Here is a 9707-nt window from a genome sequence, read left to right on the forward strand (position 1 = left end):
TATGTGGCCCCCGAATCATCGAGCCACTCTCGAGTCTACTTCGCACCGAGGAGTTGTAAAGAGTTCTCAGTACGCGGGTATTTTCGAAAACCCTGGCAGTACGCAGAACAAATCCTAACATCTTCAATGCATTACCTCTGATTGTCTCTATGTGTTCGTGAAATGTCAGAGTGCTCACAAATCTAACGCCCAGATCCTTAACATTCGAAGTTCGTATCAGATTCTGGTCATTCATTTTGTGGCGAAAAAAAAAGAGTTTTTTGGGCCCTAGTGAAGGACGTGACCGAACACTTGGAAACATTAAACCCAAGTTTGTTTCGCCTTCTTCATTATGGCGCTAGAGTGGAGATTTTTTTATACGCTATAGACAGCTGCCAAACTAATGTGACTAGTGGTGGGGAAGTACTGAGCACTGACCATGTACCGATCAAATCGATTTCATTAGTTTTTTCATGCAAACATGAAACTCTGTTTCCGAAAATTGATATAAAAATGCATAAGCCTTTTATAGCGTTAACAAATTACAACAGGGATGGAGAATACCTTAAATAAGGGAATATGGAAGTCTAAGCATTTACAGGAATTATGACCTGTCATTGGCTGTTTTAAGTGGCCACTTTACACACTGTGTAACATTTACCATTTTGCCTGTGTTTGAACATCCACATTTCATCAATTCCTCCATTTGTTGATTTTAGTGAAGTTACGTTAAGTTAAAAGTTAAAAGTTAAAAGTTAAAAGTTAAAAGTTAAAAGTTAAAAGTTAAAAGTTAAAAGTTAAAAGTTAAAAGTTAAAAGTTAAAAGTTAAAAGTTAAAAGTTAAAAGTTAAAAGTTAAAAGTTAAAAGTTAAAAGTTAAAAGTTAAAAGTTAAAAGTTAAAAGTTAAAAGTTAAAAGTTAAAAGTTAAAAGTTAAAAGTTAAAAGTTAAAAGTTAAAAGTTAAAAGTTAAAAGTTTAAAGTTTAAAGTTTAAAGTTTAAAGTTCAAAGTTTAAAGTTAAAGGTTAAAAGTTAAAAGTTGAAAGTTAAAGTTAAAAGTTAAAAGTTGAAATTTAAAAGTTAAAAGTGAGGGGAGCGCGGCGCAGTATCAGACTCCCCCCTCCCCCTCCTCGTTTCACCTCTGCAGAAGTATGCAACCATTTGTTTTTTTTAATATTATATTTAAAAAAAAAAAAATTGTTCTAAATTTTGTTTTAAATATGGTAATGTCTTCTTGCCCATACTGATCATCGTGGTTTCGGATGTGACGGGGTTTAAAGAACACGCTGTATAATAAAAAAAAAACAAATAATTTAAACATCATAAATACGCCGATTATCTCACACGCGTGCTCTCCACTGCATATCCTCATTAATTCGTGCGTGACGTAAAAATGCGAAGCACTTAATTTATTTTCTATTTAGTTTGAGAACCGCTGGCACGTAATCGTATTAGACGGGAGACAGGAACTAACCTAAAATCATTCGCAGAGATTTTTGTGCGGGCTACAAAATTTGATCAGCTTTGATTAAATTTCTATCAAATATTTGCTCAGGGAAAACAGATCGGGGGTGATTTAAAATTAAAAACACAAGCACACATTTGCCTTCATCTTTTAGCATCTTCGTTTCCGTATCCGCACGCTGTGGTGCGTAGGGCACCGCCTCCGAACTCCGATCATCGTCGCGACGTCGACGTAGGCCCATTTCGGCGATAACTATTTTCACGTTGCTGATATTTGCATTGAGATTTGCAGGTACAGAACTATAGTCCTTAAAATATAACTTGATTAAAATGACAGCTGCCAAACTAATGTCACTAGTGACGAGAAATTACTGATCACTGATCATGTACCGACCAAATAGATTTTATCAGTTTTTTCACGCAAACATGAGACTCTGTTTCCGAAAATTGAAATAAAAACGCAAAAACAAGCCTATTATAGAGTGTTTAAGACAATTATTTACTAAAAAATAAGACATTAAGTACATTTTTTCACGAACAATAACAAATGAATTATAAACATATTACCACAGAGATGAAGAACATTTTAGAGAAGGTAATATAGAAGTCTAGGCATCTACAGGGCTTATGACCTGTCAATGGCTGGTTCAAGTGGCCACTTTACACACTGTGTAACATTCACCATTCTGCCCATATTTGAACATCTGTATTCCTTCAATTCTTTCATTTGTTGATGTTTGTGAAGTTAAAGAGCTGAAACCTTTATTTATGCGGGTGAGATTCATCTAATTGAATTATTTCACCTACATACTAGACTAGGCAACGCCTGAAAATTTATATTTTTTTCAATTTCTATACTTCTTCATAGACCAGGTGGATTTATAAACAATATTTTGAGTTTGTCCAAATTTTTGTAGACAAGGACTGGATTCAACTTCCTGGGCATCTTTTTATAATCACATATTATAACAGAGATGAAGAACATTTTAGAGAAGGTAATATAAAGTAGAAGTTGGACAAACTCAATATATTTGAGAAAAGAGAGTATTATATCTTAATAGATATTTTAACATATTCATCAGAGCAAATGTGGACGGCATGTTTAATATTTGAAAATAAAAACGTTATCTTTCCATTTGGAAGTTTATTGTATAACTTTTTACTTTCAACTTTCAGATTTTGACTTTTGACTTTTAACTTATAACTTTCAACTTTTAACTTTTGACTTTTAACTTTCAACTTTCAACTTGCAACTTTTAACTTCTGACTTTTAACTTTCGACTTTCAACTTGCAACTTTTATGTTTTGACTTTTAACTTTTAACTTTCAATTTTCGACTTTCTACTTTTGACTTTTAACTTTTAACTCTTAACTTTTAACTTTCAATTTGCGACTTTCGACTTTTAACTGTTGGCATGTTTAATATTTGAAAATAAAAACGTTATCTTTCCATTTGGAAGTTTATTGTATAACTTTTTACTTTCAACTTTCAGATTTTGACTTTTGACTTTTAACTTATAACTTTCAACTTTTAACTTTTGACTTTTAACTTTCAACTTTCAACTTGCAACTTTTAACTTCTGACTTTTAACTTTCGACTTTCAACTTGCAACTTTTATGTTTTGACTTTTAACTTTTAACTTTCAATTTTCGACTTTCTACTTTTGACTTTTAACTTTTAACTCTTAACTTTTAACTTTCAATTTGCGACTTTCGACTTTTAACTGTTAACATTTAACTTTTAACTTTTAAATTTAACTTTTAAATTTAACTTTTAACTTTTAACTTTCAATTTTCAATTTTCAACTTTCGACTTTTGACTTTTGACATTTGACTTTAAACTTTAAACTTTAAACTTTAAACTTTAAACTTTAAACTTTAAACTTTAAACTTTAAACTTTAAACTTTAAACTTTAAACTTTAAACTTTAAACTTTAAACTTTAAACTTTAAACTTTAAACTTTTAACTTTTAACTTTAAACTTGCAACTTTTAACTTGACTTTAAACTTTTAACTTTCAATTTTCAACTTTCGACTTTTGAATTTTAACTTTTGACTTTTAACTTTTGACTTTCAACTTTCAACTGTTTACGTTACAACTTTTGCTGAAGTGTTTATAATTATTTTGGCAGCAGTAGGAGCGTCAAAGCTGTTAAAGGAGTCAGTTTTCACAGGTAATTGATTCCGAATATTTTCCCATGATTTACATTGATTTTTGGCATTTATTGTCCCGACACGTGTATTACGTTGCTTAAAAACTTTCCTTATATCAACATATTTACCTCAGATACAATTTTTTCTCAATTTAGGGGATACATTTGTGAATTAAAATATGTTTAAAGTTGATAATGACAGTTAATTACGGGCAATATGTCGGGGCCGCACTAGGCATCCATATAAAGTTTGAGTTTTTATCAAGTAGAGGTCGATTTAAATTTTACTCGAAAAAAGCAGCGTTAACCATATAATCGCATCTAAAATGACGTGTACAAATTTCAGGCCGCTACGATTCGCCGTTTCGGAGATGTGACGGACAAACAAACAAACTCAACACATGACTTTGGTTCCATGGAGTTGGGACTTATGTTTTAATAATTATAACATGAGTATATTGTGAATAAAATGAATAAACAAATAAAAAATAAACACTTGTATTTTCAGTTTTTAAAATAAGTATAGGCAAATAAATTGGAATAACCCTGCAATCATAAATACACATGCACAACATAATAATCTGCGTGCGTGCACGAGAAGATGCATAAATGTAGAGGAAGCGAGGTCTCAATGCAAAGACATAGTGATGTGGCAATCTATCCTCTCTGCCTACCCTTACGGGGAAACGGCGTGATAGTTTGTTATTGTATCCACAGAGACATTAGGCTCTTTGGCAATATACAAAATCATCATCATCATTCCTTTTCCGCACCTAATGGTGCATAAGGCACTGCATTCGTACACCAATCGCGGCGTATCTTGATCATTTTTGTTACATGAAGGTAAGATGATCAGTCTTACGCTTCAGGTGCCAGTCCAAGGACTATGAAATATTCTAGTGTAAAAGCACTCTTTCAAATAATATTTCATATCAACCATGTCGGGAATCGAACCCGAGACCTCTTGCATGGTAGACAAATACACTGACCATTACGCCACGAGGCCGACGATATACAGGGTGTTCTTTAAACCCCGTCACATCCGAAACCACGATGATCAGTATGGGCAAGAAGACATATTGGCTTATTTAAAAAAAAATTGAGAACAACGAAAATTTTTGAAAATAAAATATTTGAAAAACAAATGGTTGCTTACTTCTGCAGGGGAGAAGTGAGGGGAGCGCGGCGCAGTGTCAGACTCCCCCCTCCCCCTCTTCGTTTCATCCCCGCAGAAGTAAGCAACCATTATCTTTTTTTGATATTTTATTTGTTCTAAAAAAATATTTTAATGTGCCAATATGTCTTCTTGCTCATACTGATCATCGTGGTTTCGGGTGTGACAGGGTTTAAAGAACACCCTGTATAAAATTACCAACCGGAATCCGCAAATATCAGCCACAATGTTACGGGGCGCCCCTGAGAGTCTCCCATATTTCCCACCGCCTAATTAGAGAACCTGTTGTATAAATGCAGAGGAAGCGAGGTCCGTATGCAGAGACGTGACGTGGCCTTCTATCCTATCTGCCTACCTCTACGGGCAAACGGCGTGATGATTTGTTTGTTCGAAATGAAGGCATGACATGCTCTCTGCATATTTCCGCCTTGCCTCCGCGCCGAGGCAAGCCGGCTCCGATATTCGGAAGCGAAATGTATTCAAGCCGCCGGAAGCGGAAGCGGAGCCGCGACAATTCGCTTCCGTCGGATATTGCGAGCCTGTTTTTATTGGGTAACCCACCCTACGCCGACTCCACCCCACAACAAGTGGCCGGTTTGTCAATCAGAACTAACGAAACGTGTGAATTTCTAGCGACATTCATTACATTAATTATTCCATGTCCGCTCCCTAGTTGGAGCATATGGCGTCCACAAAGACCCTCCAAGCATCTCTGTCGGCTGCCAGCTCCTGCGCATCCTCTTAAGTCAGGTTCGCGTCTTTTTCCATTTTTCATTTCATTTTATTTTTTTGCACCACAACAGGCCAGGAGGCCCAATTACAGTGGTGAATTACATCACAGAACAACCAGGCTTGAGAAAAAACGCATTTTTAAATTTTTGTGTTCTGACCGGGAATCGAACCCGGAACCTTCCGCGCGTGAGTCGAGCGTCTTGACCACTACACCGCGGAGGCCGCCGTGTCTTGTAGACACGACTCGAACTGCTGGCGAACAATCAGCAGTGGACGTCCAGGACGTCGAGAACCTGTTGCCTAGTCGTAGCATATGGTGTCCACAAAGATCCTCCAAGCATCTCTGTCGGCTGCCAGCTCCTGCGCATCCTCCCAAGTCAGGTTTTCGTCCTGAAGTTCTGATAAAAACTGCCGACGAACAGTCAGCAGCGGACGTCCAGGACGTCGAGAACCTGATGCCTTGTAAAGTAGGCAAGCATGGTTAAGGCTCTCAGGAGGCATCCACAGCACATGGCCAAGTATCGCCTCCGCTTGATGACAGTTGTCACCGGAGTTTGCTGCGTCCGTTCTCTTATTACTTCATTCCTCGCAAAGTCAAACTCAGAATTTTGCTGTTTTGGGCCCTAGTGAGGTGCCACGATTCGCATCCGTAGAGGAGAATAGGTGTTATGCAGGCGTTATATAGGCGGCATTTAGTTTTCACTGTCAACACCGAAATCAATGTATGACAGGGTTACGAATGATAAAATCAGGCGAGAGTGTAAATCTGCGTCAAGTATAATTGATAAGATTAAGAAAGCGTCACGTAGAACGAATGGACGACGAAAGAACGGTAAAACAAGTATATATGGCGAAAATGAACGGCAACGTGAGACGAGGACGACCGAGGAAGACGTGGCATGATCAGATGAACCAAAATCTTAAGTCTGGTCACGGCAAACGCAGACAGAACCAAAGGGCATGTATGACAAGATTTATGAATGTGGAAGAATCTAGAAATATATGCCAGGAAAGACGTGTGTGGCGGTCCATTCTCTCTGCCTACCCCTACGGGGAAATGGCGCGATGGTAGTAGTAGTAGTAGCAATAAAACATATCCCATTGAACGCTCTAATTTTTACCGCGCGTAAGAACGCATTTTTATATGCAGTTTTCCGTAGGGTAGCACGTCTTCATTTTATTTTATTAACATAAACGACAAATCTGCCTTTTACAAACATTTATAATATGAACATATTTGACATAATATTTTTTTTTTTTTAAAAAACATGAATTTCCTTATACCCAAGATTAAAAAAAAAAATTAAATCTAAAAATTATACAAGATTTATATTTAAAAAATTAACCCAAAAAAATTATACAGCATATTCAGAAGAAAGTTTAAATAATTAAACATTCTACAGTAAAACAACAAGAAAATCATAAGTACTGTTTCACACAGCTAAGCAAAGTGAACAAAAAACTATATATATTATGAAATGCATGAATAAATAAATATAATTACCATTCGCCATCTTTGAAAAAGTTCAAAAGGTTTGTTCTATAGGAACAATACCCTACACTAAATATATCAGATACGTGGGAATAACTATTGCCGAGTTCACGAAGTCTGTTTAATACGGCATCACAAGTATACACTGTCCGTGAATTGTTGCTACAAAACGGTGGCACCTGTCTAGTCATTCTTCCAGGCGCCCTGAAGTTGATGAGAGATAACAGTTCGGGGCAATCCCATATTGAATTTACAATTTTGAATAAATTTAAAAGGTCTATAATTTTTCTTCTATCGTTAAGTTTTAACAGTAAAAAATCGTAAATTTTACACATCTTTTAGATAAAAAAACATCTCACGAGATTTTTAAAAAACAGCCCTTTTGTAAAATTAGTTAGGAAGTTATTCCACAAGTGTCCCGATACAATCCACCCCTAGTCTTAAACAGGGGGGTGAACTCCGCGCTGTCTTTCAATACGTTTACCGAACTCTGATATGATTGAAATTCAACTAAATTACACTCATTGATAGAAAATTAACAAACGTTGGAAAACTAAAAAAAGAAATGAAATGTCTTGGTGAAATTTTGTTTACTTTGAGTTACTACGTTATTTTTTTTCATTTGAATCTGGGACGTGGGACGTATAACCGGTCGCGTGCACAGAGTTTTCAACTAGGGTAGGCAGTAGAAAAAAAGTACGCTTTATATAGTATAAGTACCTAATCAATCTTACCAAACAGTTTCCTTCACTGGTCACATTAGTTTGCATCACTATGCTGTAGATAGTTAATATTGAAATTTATAATTAGAAATCAAACACTGATTTGAGTCTACTGAACACTTTATTTTATTTTTACAAATATAAACATATAAAAATAAAAACTTCGTGACAATTGTTTCGCCTTATTGGGGCTTATATCAAAAATCAATTAATGAACAAGTTCGCTTGCATAGAATTTTCAGGTCCAATTTCAATAAAGATTTCCAATGTTTTAAAACAATATGGAATAAACGTAGCTTTCAAAACAAATAATAATAATGGAGCTATTTTAAAAAACTCAAAAGATAAGATAAATATTTTAAAAAACAACGGTATTTACAAACTTGAATGTAACGACTGTAATGCAGTTTACGTGGGACAAACTGGGCGCTCTTTCTTAACTAGATATTCAGAACACATAAGATCCTTTAAAAATAAAAAACAAGATTCTCAATTCGCCAATCACTTAATTGAAAATAATCATAAAATTCATATCTCAAATAAACCAATCCCATCACACGTTGAAAGCAAAGGGCGTAAACTTAATATACTTGAACAATTAGAAATTAATAAATATCTAAATAATCCTAATTTTAAAATAATAAATTAACAAACCAACCTAATATCTTCACCACTATTAAACATATTTAAATAGACTGTTATTCTTCACTTTGTTCCTTTTTGTACACGCTTATATGACGCGTAATTAATATATGAATCATGTTACTATTGCATTTATATATTTTGATAAGAAATTCTTAAAAATAGAAATATTGTATGATAATACATTTATGTTTATATAAATTTCCTCATAATATTTCAATCATGTTTTAAAATTAAAATGAACAGCAACCTGTTATAATATTATTGATATTTTTTTCGACAACAATTATCTAAATTTACAAAACTATAAGGCATCATTAATTATCTCACAATACATACTTGTATGTCAATACATACTTACTTTGTTATATTTTCCCCGAAATTCAAATATAAATACCTGAATTCCCCATTACCTATTAAACACTTAGCCTCACCCTTAACCGTTGGTTTTTCCCTCAATTATGATTAATGTACATGCTATAGTTCATAAGATTATTTTTATTTTCTATTTAAGTACCTTGAATTATATAACTATATAAGGACATTCAATCCAAATAATCTTCACATTCGTTTGAAAATGCCCTAATAAGGCGAAACAATTGTCACGAAGTTTTTATTTTTATATGTTTATATTTGTAAAAATAAAATAAAGTGTTCAGTAGACTCAAATCAGTGTTTGATTTCTAATTATAAATTTAAATATGGAGTTCTACACAATAAACACAAAATCAATCAATAATATTGAAATTACCTAAGCTACATCAAATATCCAAATAAATGCTAATTTTATTTGATATATTTCTTTTTTTAATATAATTTATACAATTTATCTAGTAACATATAGCAAATTTAACTGTATTTAATAAAATCTTCGAAAAATGTATTCATAAACGATTAATGGGACATATAAAAAATCTCAATATAATATATCTGCCTAGCTTGGAACGGGGTATGTACCCTTGTTAGCTGGGCAAAGTGAATATGGAATTGTATTTTTGATAAAGAGTGTGAATAAATAAATAAATAAATAAATATGCTTAAACCAACGTGGTTTTCAAGAAAAAAAAGGAACTGGAACCGCTCTAGTGAATTTAATTAATTATCAACACATTACAACAGAGATGAAGAACATTTAAGAGAAGGAAATATAGGAGGAAGAGAGAGGAAATAGAAGAGAGGAAGATAGAAGGAAATAATTCAATTAGATGAATCTCTTCCGCATAAATAAAGGTTTCAGCTCTTTAACTTCACAAACATCACCAGATGAAAGAATTAAAGGAATATAGATGTTCAAATATAGGCAGAATGGTAAATGTTACACAGTGTGTAAACTGGCCACTTAAACCAGCCATT

Source organism: Micrasema longulum, unplaced genomic scaffold (assembly GCF_059751315.1).
Source record: "Micrasema longulum isolate JH-2025_06_02 unplaced genomic scaffold, ASM5975131v1 h1tg001567l, whole genome shotgun sequence".
Classification (NCBI taxonomy): domain Eukaryota; kingdom Metazoa; phylum Arthropoda; class Insecta; order Trichoptera; family Brachycentridae; genus Micrasema; species Micrasema longulum.